At 46.4% G+C, this 12,370-nt stretch overlaps 1 non-coding gene across 1 annotated transcript; it reads right to left on the minus strand.

Moving 5' to 3' along the window:
• Positions 1–288: 288 nt before the first annotated feature.
• LOC123390871 lies at positions 289–395 on the minus strand. The gene has a single exon (XR_006605463.1). It is a non-coding gene; the product is annotated as a U6 spliceosomal RNA (small nuclear RNA).
• Between the last annotated feature and the right edge of the window lie 11,975 nt (positions 396–12,370).

Raw genomic sequence — 12,370 nt, forward strand, 5'->3', positions numbered from 1 at the left:
GAGCCTGGTGATGGATATTAAGGAGGGCACATATTGCATGGAGCACTGGGTGTGGTGCATAAACAATGAATCTTGGAACACTGAAAAAATAAAATATAAAAAATGTTAAATAAATAAAAAATAAAACTTCAGGTGTAACTCAGCTTTGCTCACATGTCATAGACTGCTTTACAGGAACACTCAGCAAAATGTCACAATTGCATGATTCACTGCCGCATGTTGGGCTTTGACTCATATCGTTTCCTCTGACTTGATCCACAAAGGCGGGCAGCTCCCTGGGGAACGGCACAATATATGGGATGCCTCATGAATTTGCATGTCATCCTTGCTCAGGAGTCATGCTCATTTTCTCTGTATCGTTCCAAGTTTAGTATATGGGCTGCCAAAGCAAGCACCAGGCTGTGGCTTCTTGAGTGACGAGGGAGCCTCCATCTCCCCTCTGGGAGTCAGTACAAAGAAGGGAGGACACACACCCTGGAGTCCCTCTGCCAGGCTCAAACCGTGTTTCTGCTGTTTAGCTTCAGACACACTCCTTCATCTCCCTGTGCTTCAGACCTCTCTCTATGAGTGGAAGAATAATAAGGCTCTACCTTTTAGGGGTGCTGTGAGGATTAAAGTGTCCATCCACAAGAAGCCCTTCCACTTGGTAGACTGTTCCGAGGGAACAGTGATTGTCCCACATCCAGGCAGGACATGGTGCAGTGCCTGTCATCAATGTGGTACTCAACAAGTCACTCTTTGCTGGGTTGGATCCAATGGGATAGATGGTTCCTCCATTTGGTTCCTGCATTTGGCTCCTCCCCATTTCCCCCTTCTTCCAGGTTCCGTTGAAAGTCTTTAAATGTATGGCCCATGAGAAACAACAGAGGTATGATGGGTGGATGACTGCCCTTATTTGCTGGGATCTGAGAAATTTCTTGGAATGCAGGATTTTCAGTCCTAAGCCAGGATGGACCTGGGCAAACCAGGATGGTTGGTCACCCGACTACTACTGGCATCTTCCATTTGTGGGGCCAAGGCTGGACTGCCCGACTACTACTGGCATCTTCCATTTGTGGGGCCAAGGCTGCTCCTAGAGGAGCAAATGGAGGGGTGGCGATGTCCATAATGCAGCTCACCCCCAAATTGTTATTAATGCCTCCTCTCTCCCAAGTGCTACTGAAATCTGCGGCCAGCAATTCTACTGGGCACCCTCAGTGGCAAACGTTCCAGGAGTGGAATGTGTTGACTGGGAGGGAGTGGGGGAAAGATGTATCTTGAGCAGAGCAATATTCATCTTGGTCCTGCTTCCAGACAATCACACTGATAATTTGAGAAGTTGGCGCGATGGAAACGTGGGGTCCCATTTCCCACCAGACTGGGAATTGGTACCCCTGGTTCTAATCTCCACTTTCCTCTCTTTGAGCTGTGCAGCCCCAGATAAGAAGCCTAGCTTATGTGGGAGTCCAATGTCCTCATCTGTCAAACAGGAAGAAAATTAGCTAATCCATCTAACTCATTGTGCCCTGTGGGGCAGGGCTGGTGCCACGCAGGCCAGGGCTGTGTGGGAGGCAGTGAGGCCAGCTGAGGGGATTAAGAGAGCAGGAAGCTGTCCAGCGGCCCTGCTTTGCTGAGGCTGCCCTGCTCCTCCCATGAGCACTGGGTACTTTCACTTTGATGGGAGAACCTCTGTAGGCTTGCTTGGTGACTTCATCTGGTGTTACCCGAGGCCCCGCCCTGAGAATGTCTCACCTCGGGCACATCACTTATGTTCACCTAGCCTGTGGTTCCTCATCTATGAAATGAAGATAATTACAATGCTCTCTTGTCGAGTAGCTGTGATAATAGTTCATTGAAGGCCAAGTATCTGGATTTAGGAGATGGATTTGTGCACAAGGGTGAACAATCAGTCTTATTGTATACCCATACTTCAGTCTTTAGTTCAATCATCAAACTCCCATTTCTTGAGCACTTACTGTGTGTTAGGTACCGAGGTGGGCCTTGGCGACACAATGATGAATAGGACACAGTTCTGGCCCCAAGGAGCTCAGAAAAGACCAAAGGGATGAGTGTGCAGGTGATTTATTCTCCTCCTTCTTTTGTTCTTTTTTTTTTTTTTTTTTAAATAAATTCCACGTCTGACACGGAACCTAATGCAGGCTTGAACTTATGACCCTGAGATCAAGACCTGAGCCGAGATTAAGAGTCAGATGCTTACCTGAATGAGCTATCTTGGCACCCCTACTTAATGTGTGTGTGTGTTTTTTAAGATTGTATTTATTTACTGACAGAAAGCAGTAGCATGAATGGAGGGGGTGAAGGAGGGGCAGAGGGAGAGGGACAGGCTGACTCCCCACTGAGAAGGGAGCCCGACACCGAGCTCCATCCCAGAACCCCTGAGATCATGACCTGAGCCGAAGGCAGACTCTTAACCAACTGAAGCATCCAGGCGCCTGTCCTTTTATCTTTTTCTGAACAAGTTTATTAAGAGCTCACACCAGCAAAGATTGCTAGATCTCTAAGCAGTATGATCTTTCCCTTTCTTTCTACTAACAGAATCACTATATTGTTGGGTTGGTAAGGTACCCACTAAAAAGTCCCAGCCTTCTTTATAGAGGTATATATAGGCAATGACATATAATCAGAAGTCATTGAGTGGGGCTTACAAGGAAAGTTTTTTAAGGGGGATGAGTTAGCCAGAAGGTCCCACTTGTCTTTTCCCTGCATCATCATTCGCTACCTGGAGCACTGAAGTGAGGACTGGAGCTCCAGGATCCATGTTATAGGCATCAGGACAGAGATCAGACCTTAGGACCTGGAAGGAGCTTAGGTCCTTCATGATATTTGTAGTCACCATATTTGCTTTGGATTGTTTAATTCCGTACTTACTTTGTAAAAGGAAAAAAATCTGTTTGATTTAAAACAATATTTGAAGTCACAGTTCCTAGGAGCTGAATACAATTTCTAGGTGATCTATCAAATAGATATGGAGCACAGTGCAGAAAAAGATCTAATTTTCCCCCCTAAATGTCAAGATGTGAAGGTCATGGAAATCTAACCAATGAGAGTTTAATGCTCAAACACAAGACACCCATCAATCTTTCCCAGTGTATACCAAGAGAAGCTGACTAAACCTGCATTTTCTTCTTCTTTCTTTCTTCTTCTTTTTTTTTTTTTTCTAAACCTGCCTTTTTTTTTAGAAGATTTATTTCTTTATTGGGGGTGGGCAGAGAAAGAAAGAGAGAGAATCCAAAGCATACTCCCTGCTGAGCATAGAGCCCAATGTGGGGCTCAATCTCACAACCCTAAGATCATGACCCGAGCTGAAATCAAGAGTCTGACACTCAACTGACTGAGCCACCCAGGTGCCCCAATCTTGCGTTTTCTTTGTATGTCCTCCCTGGGAAAGCTGAGTTTGAAATACCCTTAAGTCTTGGTCTCTTTAAGGATTGACACCAGAGGATTAAATTAGCATAATTAAGTTTTTAATTTCAGCTTTGTCAACATTAGATGATGAACCTGAATCATCTTTTTTCTTAGTAGAGTGCTTATAACAAATGTTCAAAATGTTTATTAGAAGCCCAGATTATTTTATCCATCTGTATGTTCCCATTATGGTTGTGTTTTTAATAATGTTAAAAGAATTAGAATTTTAAAATTCACCCAGCATACATTTTTATGCATTTCAAGCAATAATAAGAATAGTTTGCACTTATTGAGCACTTATTCTTTGCTAGTGGCTCATAAATACTTAACAAGCATAGCCTCACTTAATCACTTCAACATCGTTATTGAGATACATGATATTATTACTGCCATTTTGCAGATGGGAAAACTGAGGCAAAGGGGGTTCAGGTAGCCTGCTCCAGGTCATGGAGCTAAGAAGTGATGATGGGATATGAACTCAGATGGTGTTAAAAGTAACTACTGTCCTGAAATATGTGAGTGACTTTGAACAAGCCCATTTCTTTGTATACGAAAACGATAAATTTTGTAGAAACATTGCTTAAACCTGCCACAAAACATACTGAATTCACACCCAAGATCTTGGGCCAACTCCAGGAAGTTCCTGGTCTTAAAGGATGGTAAAGAAGATGCTCCCTTATTTGAAGGCAACAAACATGTATAATATTTGTGCATTCTCATACTTGTTTAGAACATCTGAATTCCATGGCTATTCACTTAAGCAGGGAGAAAGGAAGCCTGGGCAGACATTCCGTTTTCAATGCCTGTTAAGTCTCCAGATGCTTATCGGAATGATAACCTGCCTGATAACACACCGTTTGTTGGCTTCCTTCTCTTATCCATCTCCCTTATCAACACTTCCTGGGATCGCCTGGCATATAAATGGCTTACACTCAAATCCTTATCTCTGAATCTGCTTCTGGGGAGCTCCAATTAACACTCCTGCTATCTACAACATCCATCCAACCATCCATCCATCTATCCAACCAACCAACCGACCGACCATCCATCCACTTAACCTTACCAACCTATCATATGCCTGGAAACACAAGAGGTACTCAGGATAAGATATAAATAAATCACTGCCCTTGAATTAAAGTTGCTCGGTTGAATGTCTTTGTATTTCCCTTATAACCATTCAGAGATATTTGACACACTGACTGCCAAAGAAGCATTGGAAGACTGGAGAATTCCCTGCTCAGAATCTTGGAAAGGGCTTTCCCAGCAGAAACAGCCCTGCAGGGGCAAACAGTGCCTGGCACACAGGAGATAGTCAAGAAATGCTCACTGAACGAGTATACAAATGGGCAGAATGAACAGACAGATTGATTATAAAGTAGATTAGGTCTTCTCTGGGATTCATCTCCCTTGCTTTAATTTGCAATTAAAAATACTATCTCAGAAAAATCAGGAAACTCACTCAAGGTTAAGGTGAGTATGAACTCTCTTGCTGCAAAGATTTTACATTTAAAAGAAGAGGGAGCAGGGAGACAGATGAACCCCAAAAGGGACCTCTACACAGGTGTGGGGAGTGGCAGCCTTTTCTGGTATACCTCGAATCATAGAATACAAGAAAGTTTATCCCAGCTACAGGAATGAACAAGGCCATGTTTTGAGCCCCTGCATTATCCGTGATTGTGTGTAATCCACAAGCTATTACTTATGATTCTTGTATATTTGGGAGTTCTAAGAATGAAAGCTCTCAGTGCTCTGTATCCTGCTGTTTGGAGGGCCTGATGAGGCCTGAGCCCTGAAGAGTTGCCCCAAAAGACGAAGGGTGCAGATAACTTGTGTTTTAGAAGAATTCCTGGTGGGCTTTTTTTTCATGGTGGGCTCCTGGAGGACTTCACAGAGTGGAAGGGGCTGGAGCTTGGACTTGGAATATGGGCAGGATTCAGCTGGCTACAGAGAAGAGCATCAGTCCTCATTTATAAAGAACTTCCTGTGTGCAGGCTCTGGGATAAGGGCTCCTGAGCAGAATCTCATTTAATCCTCCCTAAACCCAAACAGGGACCTATATCACCATCCTTAGCTAAGATGAATGCTGGAAGAGTTAAAGAATGTGCTCTCATCAAAACAATGAATAAAGGGCAGGGAAGCTGCTTCTAGAGCCTGACCCCTTGGCAGCCATTCTGAACAATGCTACTGCTGTGCTATTTGTTGGGGGGCCCCGAGGGAAGTTAGAAATGAAAAAAAAAAAAAAAAAAAGAAAGAAAAGAAAAGAAAGGAAGGAAGAAAAAAAGAAGTAGCGGCAGCATTCTGCAGTGATTGTGGCCTTGAGTGAGTGGCAGGACAAGATTCTATCCACTGCTTCCTTGGTGGCAAGTTTCCGTATAGGTCTGAACCAGTCAGAGTGGAAATAGGGGCTGTCTGTGATCTTTCCTACAGTGGATAACCACCACGAAGTATTCATACCTCAGTGCTGACAGTGGGTCACTTAGGCGTGGGCTCAGGGGTCTCACGCAGAGAAGGCTTCAGTGACCCGGGTGGAACCTAAGTAGGAAACGGTACATTCTGACTGACGCTGGGTGCAGCCACGGGCTGTGGAGCAGAACAGCTCCCCTCTTTGCAAAGGCTCAGGCTGAGACACACTTGAATGTCAAGTATTCTTGTACGCGGCCTTGCCACTAGAACAGCTGGGAAGCATAAAAATGGCCCCCCACGCCCCAACGGGGCTCGCTTTATCCTATACCTCATCTACCACCATTATTGTTTCTTTCTTTTTAAAACTGTTAATTGTGGTAAATTACATACAACGTGAAATTGACATTTAAACCATTTAAGTGCATGGGTCAGTAGGGTTAAGTACATTCACATTGTTGTGCGACCAATCTCCGGAACTCTTCTCATTTTGCAAAGCTGAAATTCTACACCCATTAAACAATTCCTCATTCCCACGCCCCCAACCCCTGGCAACCACCATGCTACTTTCCATCTCTATGACTTTGAATATTTTGGATATCTCTTGTAAGTGTCGTCATTCAGTGTTTGTCTTTTTGTGACTGGCTTATTTCCCTCAGCGTAATGCCCTCAAGGTTCATCCATGTTGTAGCATTTGTCACAATGTCCTTCCTTTTTAAGGCTGAAGAGTATTCCATTGATGAACACACATTTTGCTTATCCATTCATCGGTTTCATGGACACTCTGGTTGCTTCTACTCTGCTTGGCTATTGTGAATAATGCTGTTATGAAAATGGCTATACAAATAATCTGTTTGAGATGCTGTTCTCAATCCTCCTGGGGATTTGGACCATTGTTTCTTGTGTTCAGTGGCCACAGTAGAGAAAAAGAAGAAGGAACTAAAAAAAAAAAAATCAGAACTTCGCCAAAAGCTTGCATATGGCTATATAAAAACCCATAAAGACAGTGTAACAGCCCAGCCAAGGGAGGAGAGAAATGCACAGCCATACTGGGCCATTCCAGAAGCAATTTCTAAACCTCAAATGTTGGGCAGCCTCCGGCCTTGTGAGGCTAGAAAAGAATTTGGAGCTGCCATATCCAATCTCCTCATGGTTCCTCAGTGATACCACAGTTCAATCCATGCTTTGGGTCGTGCATTCCGCTGGGCATTATTTGGAATTTATTCTCATGAAGAGTCAAGTCTAAATAGCCAGACACTCAAGCCATAACAACCAGCCACTCCCGGCTCTGCTCTCGAGGTTCTAGACAGGAGGCAAGAGTCTTGAAGGACAGTGTTTAGCCTTCAGCTGTCCCTTGTCCTTAGCTGTGGAAAGAAAGGTGTGGCCTCTCACCTGAGCCCAACTGCACACCATCTGGGCTTTCAGGGGTAGGTGGTTGGACGTGTGGTTTGCTCCAGCCTCTCTGTATAGGGCCAGATGCATGGTGGATGCCCTTTACAGAGACCCTGTGTATTGCTCCCTCTTCTGGGAGAGAGGGGAGGGCTTGTAGGAGGTCCCCATATCCTCCAAAAAGGCCTGGCTCTGGGGGAAGCAGGATGGTCCTCAGCACAAGCTGAGGATGATGCCTCATCCTTCTGCCAGGAGCAGTCCTTTCTCAGGCCTCAGTTCCAAGTTCAGGCTGTCGCTAGCTCCAGGGAAATGGGTGGGCACGGCAGAAGGCTGTAGAAGCCTGCTCAGGGCTCAGAACTTTTGTGCTGGCAGCCCAAGAAGAGAGGCATTGGTGCCTTCTGGCCCCACTCTGCACTAAGGGACTTCTGGCTGGCATTCTCCATTGCGCTCAGACAGGCCTGGAAGTGAGTAGGGTGTGGCTCTGGTCCCCGAGGCTTGCTTCCCAGAGGCTGTGTTCTCTCGCTCTGGAGGACAAGGGCTGCTGGCAGCTGCTGCCCCGTTGGTTTTGCACACTGGCCCCTTTTCAGGGTCTGCACTCGGAATCCTGACAGAGCTGGAAGGGGCGCTAGAAATCGTCTGGTTTTAAGCTGGTAAAAGCTAGAAGTTTTTAATTTAGTCGGGACGTGTGAAATGACTTGCCCCAGGCCGCAATGTTAAAAAAGCAGATCCAGTGGCATAACCAGGAAGTTTCTTTCCTCTGCCTTATGGGGCTTCCTCTGAAGTTAGGCACAGAGTCTCAGGGTAGCTGTCTCAAGCATGAGAAACAGCTTCAGTCAGGAAAGAGGCCATCACGAGGATATGTACCACACAGGCAAGTAATAACAGGTGCATGTAGGAAATAGAAAAATTTGGCTTCAGTCACTTTAAGAGATGGCTCTTCCTGAAATCTCTCTGGTCCTAATCAAGTTCTTGAAAGAGTCCCTCTTCACAGAGAGAACCTATATTCTCTGGCTCCATTTAGTTATTCTCTTGAGTGGAGAAAAAAAAAATTCTCTCTTTTCTGAGACTTCAAATTGATAAACTCTAATGATCCATTCTCTTTGTTGCTCTGTCCTCCATTTTCTCCTTGATTGGCTTCCCCAGACCTGGAGGTATTTGGCCTGTCTGCAGAAGCCAGGGCAGGACCTCTCCCAGTAATCTGGAGCCTTCCACACCGACCCCAGATGCTCCAGACTGCAGCTACTGCCCATCTCTGAGTATCTTCCACACACCAGAAGCGTTCCATATTCTATCCTAATCTTCACAACAGCCCGAAGTGACAGCTGCTGTGGCACTCTGCAGAACCCGAGGCTGGGAGGCTCTGGTGTGCTTGAGGTGCTGAGAAGGTGAGGGAGCAGGAGAGGGAGCTGGAGAGAGAGGGGTAAGGGTGGTCGAGAGGGACGGGGAGAGGGTATTCGCATTCAGGCCTGATTGCACAGGATCTTTCCTTTACCACACATTGCCTGGTGAGAGATGCTTGGGGGGGCCAACTTAGTAACATACAAGACCCCAGGATTTATACTGTTTATAAAGGGAGGCCTAGAAAGCTGGCTTCGGTAAGCCGTTTGGCATTATCTGAGGCTGTTTTCTAAGGCCTGGACTTTAGGATGAACAGTCATGGAAAGCATTATCCCAGCTGTGTTCAGCCTGTGGCATCTAAAGAGGTTAGAGTTGTGTCAGAAACCTTCCCCCAGTGGGCAGACAGGAGTCTAGAGAGGACACTGCCTTCCTGAGAGGACGACACTTAACTCTCTCTCTGAGGACACAGCAGCGTCTCCTAGATCTGCTTGTCCCTCAGAGGCTGGACCAAGAGACGCTGGAGATCATCTGGACCAGTGATGTTTCAATGCGTCATCAGCAGGAGAAACTTTATCCACACAAAATCTGAGGGGGAGACTGTGCAGGTTCTACTCATACCCTGTGTACGTCCTCTCAACCCACCCCAGGGATCATCTGGCACAGATTATGGGTGCTCCCAAGGCCTTGACGGGCCAGGTCCAGGTCACACACACTTTTTGGAAAGAAAGGCACAGGGCAGTCAGAGCTCAACATCCTGAGACTGGGAGACAGGAACTTCCCTAAAGCACATCAGTGGGAGTTACTAAATGGGAGTAGACTAGGCCAAAGCAACAGAGGTCACTTCTAGCAGTATCCCTCATCGTTTAAAATGCACACAAGTCACCTGGGGACCCTGTTAGACACAGAATCCTGGGGTTTACAGTAAAGATTCTAATTTAGGAAATTGGAAGTAGAGCCCATGAATCTGCATTTCCAAGAGGGTTGATGTTGCCGGTGCCAGCACCTGGCACAACGGTGCTCAGGGACCAGGAAGTTTCTCAAGCTGCTGCTGAAGCTTCTAGAGTAGTGCCCCAGAGACAGGCCTCTTTGGGGACTCTGTGGGTTATGGCCAGAGAACTGACTGGCTGCCATTTTTTGCTGGGTATTACTGTCTCCTGTGCTCTTACTGTAGATCAGGAGATGGTGGGCTTGGCCAAAGGAGGTCTCTTTTCCTTATAGATCCCTCCCTAAGAGGTGGCCTTCTATCTTAGGAAGAGGAAAGGGAAAGAAAATGCACTGGAAGGATTCAGGGCTGGGGTGCAGACCATATGGGAGTTATCTGTCCACCATGAAGAAGGGAATTTCTGAAAATAAAGATAGTGTCCTTCACCTCCTCGTCCCTTGCCTTAGCAGAGGGCAGGGAGGGGGTGGGCTTGTAGAGACCCGAAAAAGACTAATGCCCCAGAATTGCTAGGTGCTGAGACAGGTTCCTTTCAAACACATCCAGATGTCTCTAAAGACTGACCCCCTGAGACAGGAGCTGGGTTGAGGTGAGATCTGATGGGCCCCATGGCGGCCAAGGCAGAGGCAGCAAACTCAAGTCTAATCTTATCCACTCAAGGCATCAGAAGTGCTAACAACTCCAGTGTGGCCCAAGACACATATAACAGACGTGTGATATCAGCCATACACACACTGTTTACATTTCTCAGTGGCCAGATTATAGAAGTGAAAATAAACAGGGGAGCCTGATTTTAATACCATATTTTATTGAACCTAACATACCCAATACATTATCCTTTCAACACATACAGAATTTAAAAATGATTCCTGAGGTATCTTACATTCTTTTCTTCATGTTCAGTCTTTGTAATATGGTGTGTACTGTACAGGTGTAGCATACCTCCTTTGGAACCAGCCACATTTCAAGTGCTCCCCGACCACACCGGGCTAGCGGCTGCTGACTCGGGCAGCAGGCCAAAGCTGTCCACCATTGCTCCCCATCTTCTTCCTCTTCCTGAAAGATGTGGGTGTCACTTGGAGGCTGAGCAGAGATAGTAGCAGGCCCCGCAGGGGTCAGTTGCAGGGGTGGTAGTGACTGTGGAAGCTCAGACAGAAGGATGGCAACCGGCTGGTTCTAGGACTTTCTCTTTTGTGCTGGTGGCTCTGGGAGTGAGTCACGGTGGGGGCAGGGAGGCTGGCGCTTGCCAGCTGGGGGAGCTGCTCTCTTCTGAAGCTGCCCTGAGGGCCTTCATGTGTGGGGGCGGGAGGGAGGTGCTGACACACGGGAGGAGGGGTGCTGAGGGAAAATGGAGGGGTGAGTCTGGAATCACAGAAATAGACCTGTGTCTGTGGGCTGGTCACAAAAACTCAAAATACCATTTCCTTGTGCAGGGGAAGAGCAGGACAAAGCAGATGTTAAAGAGGTACGTGCTTTTACAGTCAAAATACTCGGGACAGATCATGGAGATGAGGGTCCTTGGAAAGGTCTGGATCTGGGCTTCTTTTAAAAACTGGATTCTAGGGATGCCTGAGTGGCTCAGTCGGTTAAGCATCTGCCTTCAGCTCAGGTCATGATCCCGGGGTCCTGGGATTGAGTCCTGCATTGGGATCCCTGCTCAGCTGAGAGCCTGCTTCTCCCCCTGCCTGCCACTCCCCCTGCTCACTCTCTCTCTCCCTCTCTGGCAAATACATAAATAACATCTTTAAAAAAAAAAAAGGGTCCTAGAGTTGTCTCATTTCTCCAGACTTGTGTCTGAACGGCCGTTGTTCTTCCTCATGTCACAAGTCTGTTTTTCAGCGCTTCCTACCTGATTTGAACATTGAAGAAAAGGTGCCTCGTGGATAACCTTCCACTGGCTTCTAAACTGCACAGACAGATGTTTTTGAAAAGCAGGTGGTCAAACACTCTCTCACAGGATGTAGTCACAGAGCTCGAAGTCTTTTGGGAAGAGTTCTTTACCCTGATAGGAGCTTCAGCCATCCCTGGGGCCTATGAGCCTGGGCTAGGTTTGAGACCCCTCTTGTCACTTGCTAGGCCTCTGCCTCCGGGAGCCTCAATATCCTCTTCTACCACATGTGGATAATAATTGTTTCCACTTCATGGAATGTTGGGAGCCCCAAATGAGGTAATGGGTGCGTTGTGCTTAGGAGAAATGCCCTGCTCGTGCCGTCTTGTTTGTCTGCAGGAAATCCTGGCTCTCCTGCCCTTCAGGGCCGTGGCTGGCCAGGTGGAATTTTCTCATTTACCACAGTGCTGTTTGGTTTAAATTAGACAGCGCAACATAACAGATGTGGAATATGACACACGGAGAAGAGGGATTTGGCCACAGCTGCTGAGGGAATCGTGAGCAGAACCCAAGACAAAAACCTAGAATTTCTATTTTCCTGTGCTTATTTAGCAAGGCCTTCTGGGTCTCAGAGCTAGTGTCTTAAATTTCAGAAAGCCAGAGAGGAAATGGATAAGGCAGTGTTTGAACATATAACCATGGAGCAAACACAGCAACCTCATATAAAAAAGCAAAGAAGAAGACCTTAAATGTAAAGTACCAGACAATCAAAAGAATAGGTGAGAGATACATACATATAAAACATGGAATGCGGAGTCACTGAAAATGCTTAGAGTGAAATTGATGTGACATGGGAAACACTTTGCATCTATGTCAAGGAAACAAACAAACAAACCAGGAAATAAAACTGCCCCAAATCTACTGCTAAAAATTAAAAAAATATATACACACACCCTCCCAAATGCTCGAAACCAGGTGTTATGTTTGCTGGTCTCTGTAGGATAATAGTTTTTTTTCTCGAAGCGTTGGTGTGTTTTCTATAAAGAGCACTCGCTACTTTCACGATCAGG

The sequence above is a fragment of the Mustela putorius genome, unplaced genomic scaffold, assembly GCF_011764305.1.
Source record: "Mustela putorius furo isolate JIRA1106 unplaced genomic scaffold, ASM1176430v1.1 tig00000145_pilon_pilon_pilon, whole genome shotgun sequence".
NCBI classification, from domain to species: Eukaryota; Metazoa; Chordata; class Mammalia; order Carnivora; family Mustelidae; genus Mustela; species Mustela putorius.